The sequence below is a fragment of the Danio rerio genome, chromosome 15 (genome assembly GCF_049306965.1).
Source record: "Danio rerio strain Tuebingen ecotype United States chromosome 15, GRCz12tu, whole genome shotgun sequence".
NCBI classification, from domain to species: domain Eukaryota; kingdom Metazoa; phylum Chordata; class Actinopteri; order Cypriniformes; family Danionidae; genus Danio; species Danio rerio.
In genome coordinates, this window is record NC_133190.1 from 49,315,001 (window position 1) to 49,329,006 (window position 14,006).

The 14,006-nt window shown below is 34.0% G+C and overlaps 1 long non-coding RNA gene across 1 annotated transcript in view; it reads left to right on the forward strand.

The window, feature by feature from the left end:
* The window catches only part of LOC141377940 (uncharacterized), a 103,332-nt gene extending 89,601 nt beyond the window's left edge, over positions 1–13,731 (forward strand). The window contains exon 3 of the long non-coding RNA XR_012391133.1: positions 12,363–13,731. This is a non-coding gene — a long non-coding RNA (uncharacterized lncRNA). The remainder of the gene's footprint in view (positions 1–12,362) is intronic.
* Positions 13,732–14,006: the final 275 nt, after the last annotated feature.

The following is a 14,006-nucleotide window of genomic DNA, read 5'->3' on the forward strand; positions in this document are numbered from 1 at the left end:
GGGTAAAATAAATGCTCATATTATAAAGACATGGCGGGGGGAAATGTAATTTAATGCAGTGCTTCTTGTACAATCTGAGACCCACTTTAAATCGGATATCACTCAGCTAGTGGAGATCGCTGATTTTTAAAGAAAACAGACCTTAAACGGATTTTGCATTGGCATTTAATTCGCAGGAAGCGCTTAACCCAGTTACTGGCAAATCAAAAGTCCTATTAGCATGCTTCAGCACCCCATTATTTGTGAGTGAGTTTCAAACCAAACATTTTTATAAATATTTCAAGTCAGATCAAATTACATTATTTGAATTATATTGTTTAATAACAACACATACTATTTTATGGGCATATGTAGAAATATATTTATAATATTTATTTTATTCAACACTACTAACAATACTTGTTTGGAAGTTTACTTTTTTTAGTAACACACTAGAATTAGGTTCCAAACCTCTTGTTTGGAGGTATTCTTTTTCAGTAAGAAATTATTAAGTGTTATGATATTATATTTTATATGTTCCTCATTAACCTGCAAATTACAGTTGTTAGGGATTCAGTTCTGGTGTCAAGATTGGGCAGAGCCTATTTATTTAGCTTATATTATTTATTTATTTATCTTTTTACTATTATTTTTTGCTTGTGATAGATAGATAGATAGATAGATAGATAGATAGATAGATAGATAGATAGATAGATAGATAGATAGATAGAAAGATAGATAGACACTGTTAAAGTCAGAATTATTAGCCCCCTTTTGATTTTTTTTTTTGATTTTTTTTTTTGAATATTTCCCAAATGATGTTTAACAGAGCAAGGAAATTTTCACAGTAGTCTGATAATATTTGTTCTTCTGGAGAAAGTCTAATTTTTTTTATTTCGGCTAGAATAAAAGCAGTTTTTCATTTTATTTTATTTTTTCTTATATTTTTGGGACAAAATGTTAAGCCCCTTTAAGCTTAGAAATGTGCTGAAACAGTCTTCCCAGAACAGAACAGAAATTGGGGGGAAAAATAAACAGGGGCGCTAATAATTCAGGGGGGCTAATAATTCTGACTTCAGCTGTACCTGTCACTTGCCTATAGCACTTATTCATTGTTGCTCTTATAGTTATGTAAATTGCTTCCTTGTCCTTATTTGTTAGTCACTTTGGATAAAAGCATCTGCTAAATCACTAAATGTAAATGTAAACATGTACAGTTGAAATCAGAATTATGAGTCCCCTGAATTTTAAGCTCCTCTGTGTTTTTTTTCCCCAAATTCTGTTTAATGGTGAGAAGATTTGTTTAACACATTTTTTAATCATAATAGTTTTAATAACTCATTTCTAATAACTGATTTATTTTTGCCATGATGACAGTAAATAATATTAGACTAGATATTCTTTAAGACACTTCTATACAGCTTAAAGTGACCTAAAGTGATTAAAGTGATTCAGCTTTAAATGTGGCTTTAAGCTGAATCCTAGTATCTTGAAAAACATCTAGTCAAATATTATGTGCTGTCATGTCAGAGACCAAATAAATTAGTTATTAGAAATGAGTTAATAAAACTATCATTCATAAATAATGTGTTAATATTCTCTGTTTAAACCAGAGAAATATTTAAAAAAATAATAAAAAATTCACAGGAGGCAAATAAATTCTAAGTGAAATGAGCTTTATTAGCATGACTTGCACAGTATTGCCAAAGCATCGTCTATGACAAGAATAATGAACAAACAATAAAAACAGGAATACATAGAAAAACAAGGATAGATCTGTAAAATAAGGAAACAAGTACATAAAACAACTACATATATACAGTTGAAGTCATATTTATTAGCCCCCCTGAACTATTAGCCCCCCCCCCCCGTTTGTTTTCCCCCAATTTCTTTTTAACGGAGAGCAGATTTTAATTTTTTTTAATCACATTTCTAATCTTAATAGTTTTAATAACTCATCTCTAATAACTGATTTATCTTTGCCATGATGACAGTAAATAATATTTGACTGGATATTCTTCAAGACACTTCTATACAGCTTAAAGTGACATTTAAAGGCTCAACTAGGGTAATCAGCGTAATTAGGCAAGTAATTGTATAACAGTGGTTTGTTCTGTAGACTGTCGAAAAAAAAATGCTTAAAGGAGCTAAACATTTGACCTTAAAATGTGTTTAAAAAAATTTAAGGCTGCTTTTACTCTAGCAGAAATAAAACAAATAAGACTTTTTCCTGAAGAACAAATATTATCAGACATACCGTGAACATTTCCTTGCTCTGTTAAACATCATTTGGTAAATACTAAAAAAAGGAAAAAAAATTCAAAGGGGGGGGGCGAATAATTCTGAATTCAACTGTACTTCTGTATATGTCTATTAATGTAAGACAATTAATCAAAAATAATATATTATTATTATTATTCATATTTTTTATATTAATATGTATTCAAATATGAATATTGAAGGCCTAGTAATGGTGTAACTGATCTCTACATGTGTTCTCAGCATCTGCTCTGCTGGTTGTGTGTGTGTGTGTGTGTGTGTGTGTGTGTGTGTGTGTGTGTGTGTGTGTGTGTGTGTGTGTGTGTCAGGGTGTTCTAGAGTCAGTGTTTTTCAGAAACAGTGAAGTGACTCATTTTCATCTTCAGCAAACTTTTACTGCTAAACCAAACAAACTTGTGTTGATACAAGAAGTGTTTCTTGGTCTCTTGTCTGCGGTGTGTTTGTGTTAGCTGTGTTTGTGTGTGTTGTCTGCGGTATGTGAATACTGACAAAGTTTGGGAACAGCTTTTGTTCTTGCGTTTTTCTCTTTTCTTTTCTCACTTGTGGCCTTTCTAGTTTTTATCTACACATCTCTCTTACATGATTTTTTCTATTTTGCTTGTTTTTTCTCCTGTCTATCGGTCTATCTATCAATTTATTAGTTTGGTCTTTGGTCTTTGTTTGGTCTATCGTTTGTTCGGTCTATTGTTTGTTCATTCATTCGTTTGTTCTACGATCGCTTCTTTGTTCATTCCTACGGTCTATTGTTCATTCGTTTGTCCGTCTAGTCTATCGTTTATCCGTCCGGTCTATCTTTCGTTTGGTTTATCATTAATTCGTTTGTCCGGTGTATTGTTTGTTCGTTTGTTCATTCAATCTTTCATTCGTTCATTTGGACTATTGTCGTTCTTCTGGTCTATTGTTCATTTGTCTGATGTATCATTCGTTCGTCCAATGTATCGCTCGTTCGTCTGATGTGTCGTTAGTTTGTTTTATCTATAGTTCATTTGTTTGGTCGTTCGTTCGTCTGGTCTATCAGTCATCCGTCTGGTCTATCGTTTGTTTGTTTGTTTGTTTGTTCGTACTACCTGTCTATCATTCCTTCGTCTGTTCTATCGCTTGTTTGTTCGTCCAGTCTAAAGTTCTTTCATTTTTCCGGTCTATCGCTCCTTTGTCCAGTCTATCATTCCTTCGTCTGGTCTATCCTTTGTTCGTTCGTCCAGTGTATAGTTTGTTCGTTCTTGCTGTCTATCATTCCTTTGTCCGGTCTATCGTTCCTTTGTCTGGTCTATCATTTGTTCGTTCGTCCAGTCTATAGTTCATTCGTTTTTCCTGTCTTTACCTTCTTCCGGTCTATCGTTCAGTTGATCTATATTTTTTATCGTATATCATTTGTTCTGTCTATCATTTGTACAGTCCATCCTTTGTTCGGGCCATTGTTTGTTCGGTCTATCATTGGTCTGGTCTATCATTTATTTGTCCATCCGCTTGTTTATTCGTTTGTTCATTCTGTCTGTCGTTTGTTTGGTTGTTTGTTTGCCTATTGTTCTTTGTTAGTTCATTCAGTCTATCGTTCTTTGTTTTGTTTGTTCATTCTATTGTTTGTTCATCCATTCATTCTCTTTTGCTCATCTGTTCTTTCGTTTGATTGTTTGTTTGTTCATTTATTCATTCCTTAATTTGTCCCTTCTATTGTTTGTTCATTTGGTCTATCATTCATTTGTTCGTTCTATTGGTCGTTCATTCATTCGTTGTTTGGTATATCGATCTTTGTTTGGTCTATTGTTTGTTTGTTCATCACACTTTTGTTAGTTTGTTCCGTCCATCATTTGCTTGTTCAGTCGTTTGGTTTTTAGTTCCATTGTTTGTCCATCTGTTCTATCATTCATTTGTTCTATCACTCATCTGTTCGTTTGTTTATTCATTATATTATTAGTTCATTCATCTGTTCTATTGTTTGGTCATTCGTTTTATCATTCACCTGTTCTATTGTTTTTGTTAGTTTGTTCGATAATTCATTTGTTCTTTTGTTCTATCATTTGTTCATGCATTCTGTTGTTTGTTCGTTTGTTTCATCATTCGTTTCTCTTATTGCTTGGTTGTTCATCCATTCATTCTCTTTTGTTCATTCATTCTTTCATTCGTTTGTTCGTTTGTTCATTCATTCAATCGTTAATTAGTCCATTCTATCATTTGTTCGTTCATTCTGTTGTTCATCCTTCTTTTGTTTGATCTATCTATCATTGCACACTTAATTCACAAAGTCAGCAGTTTTTTTCTCTCTGGTAATGCGGATGTTTTAGCTGTCAGCATTTATTTCTTCGCATTAAGTGTTTGCAGTTATTAACAATACCTGCTGTTTGTGGTTGGTCTGCTTCTGTCTTTTATCTGCGTTTCTCTTCAGGCTGTGGACACGGAGTTTCTCTGTGAGTTTGTACAGTACATGACATTATGTCTGAGTGTTGCATCAGCTGCTCTTCACTGTGTGCTGGTCAATGACAGACAGACAGACAGACAGACAGACAGATGGGTGTCCACATTAAACACACACTGCTGAAATACCTGCATCTCCATCATCAATAAACCATCACACTCACTGCTACTTTTACATGCAGATGTCTTCAATTATTCCCTTACTGCATTACTGAACACCAAACACTGCTACTGATCCTGATACAGACTTTACACTCTATACTGAGCATACAGAAACAACACCACCCTGATTTCACCAAGGACATGTTGCTGAATTAACTTCTGTGTTAATCCTGGAACAACATTCCAATCAGAAAATTAGCATTAAGGGGTATGTTTACCGTTTATGTTAAGTTCAGACTCACGGTTAAGAATACGCACTTATACATGATTGGCATCAACTGTTATTCCCCTCTGATTTTGGGAATAGTTTACAGTTATGGTTGGGTTTAGAGGTAGGGAATAGGTATGGATTACATTTTTTAACAAAACTGATGTTCCAGGATCAACATAGATGCTAATCCAGGATCGCATCGTACTTGGCAAAAATCATGACGTAATTTGGTAACTGGTTAACTGTTGATTTTGAGATAAAAATTGTTTTTTATACACAGACACACTCACGCACACACACACACACACACACGCACACGCACACACACACACAATAAATAAATAAATATATATATATATATATATATATATATATATATATATATATATCTATATATATATATATATATATATATATATATATATATTATTATTATTATTATTATTATTATTATTTATTTTTTTTTATTTATTTATTTTTTTAAAGGACAGTGGAGGTCACAGACAAGAGAGTATAGGGAGCAGAGGGAGGGGAAGGGTCAGAAAAGGACCAGAAGCTGGGAATTCAACTCGGGACGCCATGATCACCATGATGCTACATGTCGGCGCACTTACTATTGACGCTGACAAATATTTAGTTGGTAATATAACTGTTTTTAGTGGTCTATCATAATAGTTGTTTTTTTGCTAATTTTAATTTCCCAATTTAACATTTTATATATATATATATATATATATATATATATATATATATATATATATATATATATATATATATATATATATATATATATATATATATTAACAATAAAATAATTATTATTATTAACAATAAAATTGCATATGCTTAAAAATATATGAATTACTATATTTTTAAAAAGAATTGATTTATCAATGCCAATAGAAATAATAAAAGTAATAATAATAATAATTGCAAATGTTAACAATATTAATTATAATTTTTTTATATAATTGACATGATAATATCAATAATGATAATAGTAATAAAAAATAATAATCTTAATTGCATATGTTAACTGTATGAATCATTATTTTTAATAGAATTCATATAAAATAATAGTAATAATAATAGTAATAATAATTGTATGTTAAATATATGATTTATTATACTTTAAATATAATTGATATACTATTATTATTATTATTATTATTATTAATAATAATAATGATAATAATAAATATTACATATATTAACTGTATGAATTATAATTTAAATAGAAATTATATAATAATAATAATAATAATAATAATATGAATAATAGTAGTAGTAGTAATAATAATAGTAATATTAAAATAATTGCATATGTTAAATATATGAATTATTATTTTTTTAATAGAATTGAAATAATAATAATAACAATAAGTGCATGTTAACTAAATTATATTTTCAATAGAATTGATATACTACTACTACTACTAATAAAAAATAATTATAATATTGATGATGATAATAATAATAATAAAAAAAAAAAAATATATATATATATATATATATATATATATATATATATATATATATATATATATATAATTGATATAATCATTGATCTAGGGTCGCCACAGGTGTTTTACACAGCGGATGCCCTACCAGCTGCAAACCATCACTGGGAAACATCCACACACACTCATACACTACTGACAATTTAGATTACCCAATTCACTTGTACCGCATGTGTTTGGACTGTGGGGGAAAACGGAGCACCCGGAGGAAACCCACACTAACACGGGGAGAACATGCAAACTCCACACAGAAACGCCAACTGACCCAGCCAGGGCCCAAACCAGCGACCTTCTTGCTGTGAGTTGATTGTGTTTCCCACAGCGCCACTGTGCTGCCCCTGATATAATAATATCCATAATAATAATAATAAAATACATATGTTAAACAAATACATTTATTTATTTATTTATTTATTTATTTTCAGTGCACAATTACTTTTACCTATTTTCATTTTATTTTATTTAGCTTTTCACTAAGACACAAAACAATTCAAATGAATACAAATACAGCATAAATTGTTGGGTTATGAATGCATACAGAACACCTGAGAGCATTCACACACTCCAAAAAATGCTGGGTTGTTTGTTATACACACACAATGGGTCAAATGTGGAGAAACTCGGCTGTTGGGTTAAAAAGTATCATTTAAATATAATAAAATTTCAACGACTCCAGTTTTGACTTAACGTAGGGGCAAAACAACCCAGCAATTGTATTTTAAAGTGCAGAATTTGAGACAGGATTGAGTTCTTCTGTGATTCAGAGTGAAGATTCTGTGATTTATTAAGAAGGGATTGAGATATTAATACTTGTAATATCTGCTCTTTTGTGTCTGGAAAGCTGTTCCCATCATGCTCTGCTGCAGGTTTGTTTTGGCTCAAGTGTTACTTAGCAGATTGACTTCCACTGCAGAGCCATTTTGTGTTTAGGCAGCCTGGGGCATGATGGGAAAACACATGAGATGCACATTTACTTTGTGACTGAGAAAGAAAGGCCTGTTTTTTGTAAGTGTGTTTATATTTTAATGATATATTGATGGTTGGTGTGTATTAGTTATTCATAGAGAGCAGAATTCTGCATGTCTGTTTTATTATTAGCATGTGCTGTCCATTTGAGGAAAAAATCTGAATGACAAATCTATTAAAACAGCTTAATTGGTTAACTTTGTATTGGTAGATTGAAGAATTTTCATTAATACAAACATTGAGCACGTTTGCATGGACACCAGTAATCCAATGTTAATATGTTTAAGATAATAAGAGTCGGCCATGTAAACAGAGAATTTTGATGACCTTACTCTGACTGAAGTCATAACCAATCTAAACAGAAACTGAAGTAAGACATGTGGAGTGTGCCGGTTTTAGTGGCATTATTGAAGTGCAGTACAGACATGTAAACACCGCAATCAAACTATTACCGTCTTGTAGGACTTTTGCCGCATTTGTGACTGGATAGTCTATACACGGCTGTTTGACGCTGTTCTCTGCACCTACCGAGTCAGTAAAGGACCACAGACACACACATCTTGAAATACAGAGGATATTTTCCTCTTTAGCGTGCGCTATCAAGTTCCATTAAAACAACACTCTTCCAGCTGTTCATACTCGCATCCAAGATCTCATTTGTCATGTGGGGCATGAATGAAATGTTCCTGAATGAAAGTGCCAAACTGTGAAGTTGGCAAATCAAAAATAAAGCACTCGGAATTACATGAAACTCCAGACTTCTAGGGCGGTAAAACAACGTTTAATCGATCTATGTGCTAAAACATGTAAAACTGGATCATGAAAGAATTATCATGTAAACACCATCATCGTATTATTGTCTTATTCATTCATTTTCTTTTCGGCTTAGTGTCTTTAATAATCTGGGGTCGCCACAGCGGAATGAACCGCCAACTTATTCAGCACTTATCCAGCACTTGTGGGGGGTAAACCGGAGCACCCGGAGGGAACTCATGCCAACACGGGGAGAACATGCAAACTCCACACAGAAATTCCAACTGACCCAGCCGAGGCTCGTACCAGTGACCTTCTTGCTGTGAGGCGACATCACTATCTACTGCGCCACCGCTTCACCATTGTCTTATTCAAATTAAGGCAAATAATTTGATTACTGATGTCCATGTAAACATATTCAGTGTTTCATAATTTAATTAAGAATTTAATTATTTATTAATTTAGACATTTATTTAATAATAATAATGTTTTTCTTCTTCTTCTTCTTCTTCTTCTTCTTCTTATTATTATTATTATTATTATTAGCATTATTATTATTATTGTTATTAATCTCTTTCTTATTAGTATTGTTTATTATTATTATTATTATTGTTGTTGTTGTTGTTGTTGTTGTTGTTATTATTATTAATGTTATTATTATTATTATTATAGTTTTTATTATCATTATTATTATTATTATTATTATTAATAATAATAATAATAATAATAATAATAATATTGATATTATTATTGTTGTTGTAGTTGTTATTGTTATAATAATAATAATAATAAGAAGAAGAAGAATAACAATAATAATAATAATTATTTTTTATATTATTGTTATCATTGTTTTTGTTATTATTATTATTTATTATTGTTGTTATTATTGTTTTTGTTATTATTATTATTTATTATTGTTGTTATTATTGTTGTTTTTGTTATTATTATTTATTATTGTTTTTATTATTGTTGTTGTTTTGGTTTGGCAAAAAATAAATAAAGCAGAATTTTTCAGACAAAAAATCAACAGATTTTTTTAATGGCTTTAAATTTAGTTAAACGGAAACAAATAGTTTAAATTGTAAATTTATTTAGTAATTATTCAAATTAATCTGGTGGTTTGATTGCAAAAATTAAATGTACCAATAAAACTTTGCTGTTTGGCTGTATATATATATATATATATATATATATATATATATATATATATATATATATATATTAGAAATATTAGGGACTTATTTGCAGTGGTGGAAGTAACATTACTGATACAGTATATATATTTATTAATTTTCTTTTCGCCTTAGTGTCTTTATTAATCTTCGGTCGCCACAGCGAAATGAACCGCCAACTTATCCAGCATATGTTTTATGCAATGGATGACTTTCCAGCTGCACCCCTTTACTGGGAAACATCCTTACACACTCATACACTATGGTCAATTTAGCTTACCCAATTCCCTTGTGTTTTCCTGCTAGACTGATATAATATTAACTTGGGGTCTTCACTGCTGGAGGATGCAGAATGCAGGTCAGTCCACGTTCAGCTGTCTACTGTGTACTAATGCTCAGTGTGAGGCTGAAGTGGACAGCTGTGTGTGTCTCTGTCACTCTTGCTGGAGCGTGTGTGTGTGTGTATGTTATAGCAGTAAATTATATATATTTTTTTTTATTTTAGTTCAGGACTTGTTATGGAATTAGAGGAATAATAGGTGTGCCATATCGAAAACATAATTCAGTCAGGAATATGTTTGAATACCTATAGCGTAGTATGTGTGTGTGTGACACAGGCTGGAGAATTGCAGAAGGGAATTCCCCCTCAGTGCATCAGAAATGCAGTAATCCACCTTTTCATGGCTCCATCTATAATGCTGAGTCCCCAGGCTGCCGGTGCGAGTCCCGCTGGGCTCCCAGAGTCCCCAATGCTCAATACAGAAGCTCTGATCCGTCCACAAACTCATTCAGTTTCCTCCCGCAGCGGCTCTCGGCTCCTCGATTAACATCTGACACAGAGAAACCTCTCCAAAGCGGCGGCGGCGTGGAGATGGAGAAGCTAAAAGAGCAGCGCATGTTGTTTTTAAAGAGCCGTGACTCTGAATGCTTATCGACACATATGGTTGAAGAGAGAATTATTCACCATTTTTATTTTTATATACAGTTGAAGTCAGAAATATTTGCCCCCATTTGATTTTTTTTTTCTTCTTTTAAATATTTCCCAAATGATGTTGAACAGATGAAGGAAATTTTCACAGTATGTCTGATAATATTTGTTCTTCTGGAGAAAGTCTTATTAATTTTATCTCGGCTAGAATAAAAGCTGTTAATAATTTTTTAAAAACCATTTTGAGGACAAAATTATTAGCCCCTTTACCAAATTTTTTTTTCCAACCCAAGCTCATTCTGGAAACGTAGCCCTGCGGACGTTTCTGGAGACCGCGATCTACGTGGCCGGAGGTACGTAAGGCCGCGTTTAGTTTTTTTTGAGCGAATGCTGCGGGGTGGTGTGGCGCCACTCCGCCCCTCCTCTTCGCGCTCGCCGGCCGACGGCTCGCCTCTGAGTAATGGGCTTTCCCGATGCAACCAGTTTGTCTGCTTAGCTCACAGCGTTGCATCGGCAGAGTGGAGGCCCCGGAGGAGGAGGAAGTGCGGGGATGACGACCGGGATCGAGTCAGGGGAACAGCGGTTCCGGAAATCAGGTAAGACGAAAAATGGAATCCGAAAAATAAGGGCGAGAACGCGGTGGGATCCAAAAACGCGGTCGAAATCGAAGACGAGAGCTTTTGCTTTTTTTTTTTTCTGGACGGCTTTTGCGAACCGTCGCTCGGGTTTAGGGAAGGAGGAGGAGGAGGAGGAGGAAGAGGAGGGCGGCCGAGTCGGCCGATCCGGCAACTTTTTGCGCGAGAACGGCGCGGGCGCAAACGGCTCGCGCTCCCGAGAGGCGCCCGAGATGCAAAAAAACGCGCACAGCGGCCTCTCATGGATTCGCGAAAACAAAAACCGCTCGAATACGTACCTCCTGGGACGTAAATCGCGGTCCACAGAAAAGTCTGCGGGGCTCCGTTTCCACAGTAAGCCCGGGTTGTTTTTTTTCAACAAACCATCGTTATACAGTAACTTGCCTAGTTACCCTAACCTGTCTAGTTACCCTAATTAACCTAGTTAAGCCTTAAATGTCACTTTAAGCTGTATAAAAGTGTCTTGAAGAATATCTAGTAATATATTATTTACTGTCATCATGGCAAAGATAAAATAAATCAGTTATTAGAAATGAGTTATTAACACTACATACATATACTATGCTGTTTAGTGTGTAAGTACATAGTGCATAAATGTATAGTGATCCATTTTTGATGCAGACACACTCGTTCAGTTTAAAAAGATATTAGCATACACATAAAACACGAATACTCTAAAGGATTGTTAGTCTGCATTATTTAGGGCAACTAGAGCCGGGAACTCTTCCCTAAAGACATTATAAATTGTACGGCATCTGCGCTTATGCTGGTCTGTTTTTCATTAACCTGAGGTCTCCATAATCCTGGACCAGGCCGTATCCCAAGCAGATGCTGTGGCCGTCATGCGGTGATTTGCTCTTCAGTGTTTGGACTTCCAGCAGTCAAAATTACACCACCCTGAACTGAAGTAAACCGAGCTTCAACTCTGAAAACTGGACTGACACAGTTTTAATCTACTAGAACTTCAATGTTAGGCTGCTTTGACACAATCTACATTGTAAAAGCGCTATAGCAGTAAAGCTGAATTGAACTGAATAAGTATGTACTCCATATCTAATAAGTAAATTTACACAAATTTCGCAAGTACAGTCTTTATAAGCTGCCTATTGGAAAAACACCTAGCTGCAATGGCGTCTTGAGGGTTATAGCTTTAGACTGGTGTATAGTCAGTCAATATTTCTCATGTTCTTATGTAGTCAATTCATAAACACTGACATGCAAAAACAGCACCCCAGTGTGTCCTGATGAAGTTGAGATGTGCTTTAAATCCCTTTTTTTCTGTGACTTTTCAAGGCATCTTTCATAACTGGCGTTAATTTTGTCAGATTATGTTTGCTCTGTTAGACGTCTGTCATCATTGCCGTCCTGACGAGTTCATCATCGAGTGTGAAGTGTGTGTAGGACAGATTGGATCCGCTCTCGCTCTGATATTCATCAACAAGCCGGTTTTGAAGAGTCCGGAGCCTCTACAGGCCTGAGGTCAGTCAGCGAGGGTGTGTGTGTGTGTTGGTAAATCGAAGCGAACACTGGAAAACATCTGCGAGTTTTCTCCTGCTAACCGGCTGGCTGGAGATAAGCTGATATTCTTCCGTTTTGATCGATATCTCTGTGAGTCTGAGGTGTCTCATGAATTTAATTAACCTTGCTCATCTTCAGCCCGAGCGAATCTGTGCAGTAAACAAACACACACACACACACACTCACTCACACGCACAGACGCTGAGGAGAAGAAACATTTATCAGAGGAAGAGCGAGCGCTGCGTTTGGCTCCCGGGTGGCGGCGGTGTGTTCATTACTGCGCTGGCTTCCCATCCAGATAAAAGATAAAGCAGAATTTAAAGCAAACAAACAAACAAACAAAGGGAAAGCGGATGGAGGAAAGCTTTGGGTCGGGAGAGGTCAGTATTTTTGAGGCGAATGAATCTTCAGCTAAAAATAAAAGTTCTGTCAACATTTTTTGTTCTGTCCTCGGCCTCAACTCAGATGACCTTTAATTCTTCTGCGCTAATGCTGTCGCCATTCGTTATTCACATAAAAGAGCCGCTTTATACTATCTTAAAGCTTTCTGAATTTGTTTGGGAATCTCCCTTTACATGCTTTCTTATTAAAACCCTTCAGTTTTTTTGTAGTTCTTTTAGTTTTAATAGCTAATCTATTTTGTATGTGCCATGATGACAATGCTTTACTAGTTATTTTAAGATATTAATAGGGCTGCTCGATTTTGGGAAAAATCATAATCACGATTATTTTGGTCATAACTGTAATCATGATTATTCAAAACGATTATCAGTTAAAGTCAAAATGATTCGCCCTTCTGTGAATTTATTTTTATTTATAAATATTTCCCAAATTATGTTTAACAGGATTTTTTCACAGTATTTCATATAATATTTTTTTCTTTTTGGAGAAAGGCTTATTTGTTTTATTTCAGCTTGAATAAAAGCAGGTTTGAATATTTTGAAACCTATTTTAATAGCTCAATATTATTAGCCCCCTCAAGCAATATGTTTGATTGTCTGCAGAAGAAACTACTGTTATACAATGACTTGCCTATTTACACTAATAAAGCCTTTGTGTCACTTTAAGCTGAATACTAGTATCTTGAAAAACATCTAGTAAAATATAATGTAATGTGCAAAGATAAAATAAATCAGTTATTAGAGATGAGTTATTAAATCTGTTATGATTAAACTGTGCTTTAAGCATCTTCACTGTATTTTTGATTTTATTATTGATTAATGATATAAACAGTCGGCAGCAGCAGGAGCTTTGCAGAGCAACACTTGCACAACTGGAAAGGGGGCGGGATATGCTGGAACAATCGTTTATCTCGATTAATGGTTTTTCATAATCGTTAAAAGCCAAAATCAAAATCGAAATTGGATTTTTGATTAATTGCACAGCCCTAGATATTAACATTCAACTTAAATGTGCTGTATGTGAATTTTTGACTCTTCTAAAGCATCTAAACAACATAATATGTTTGCA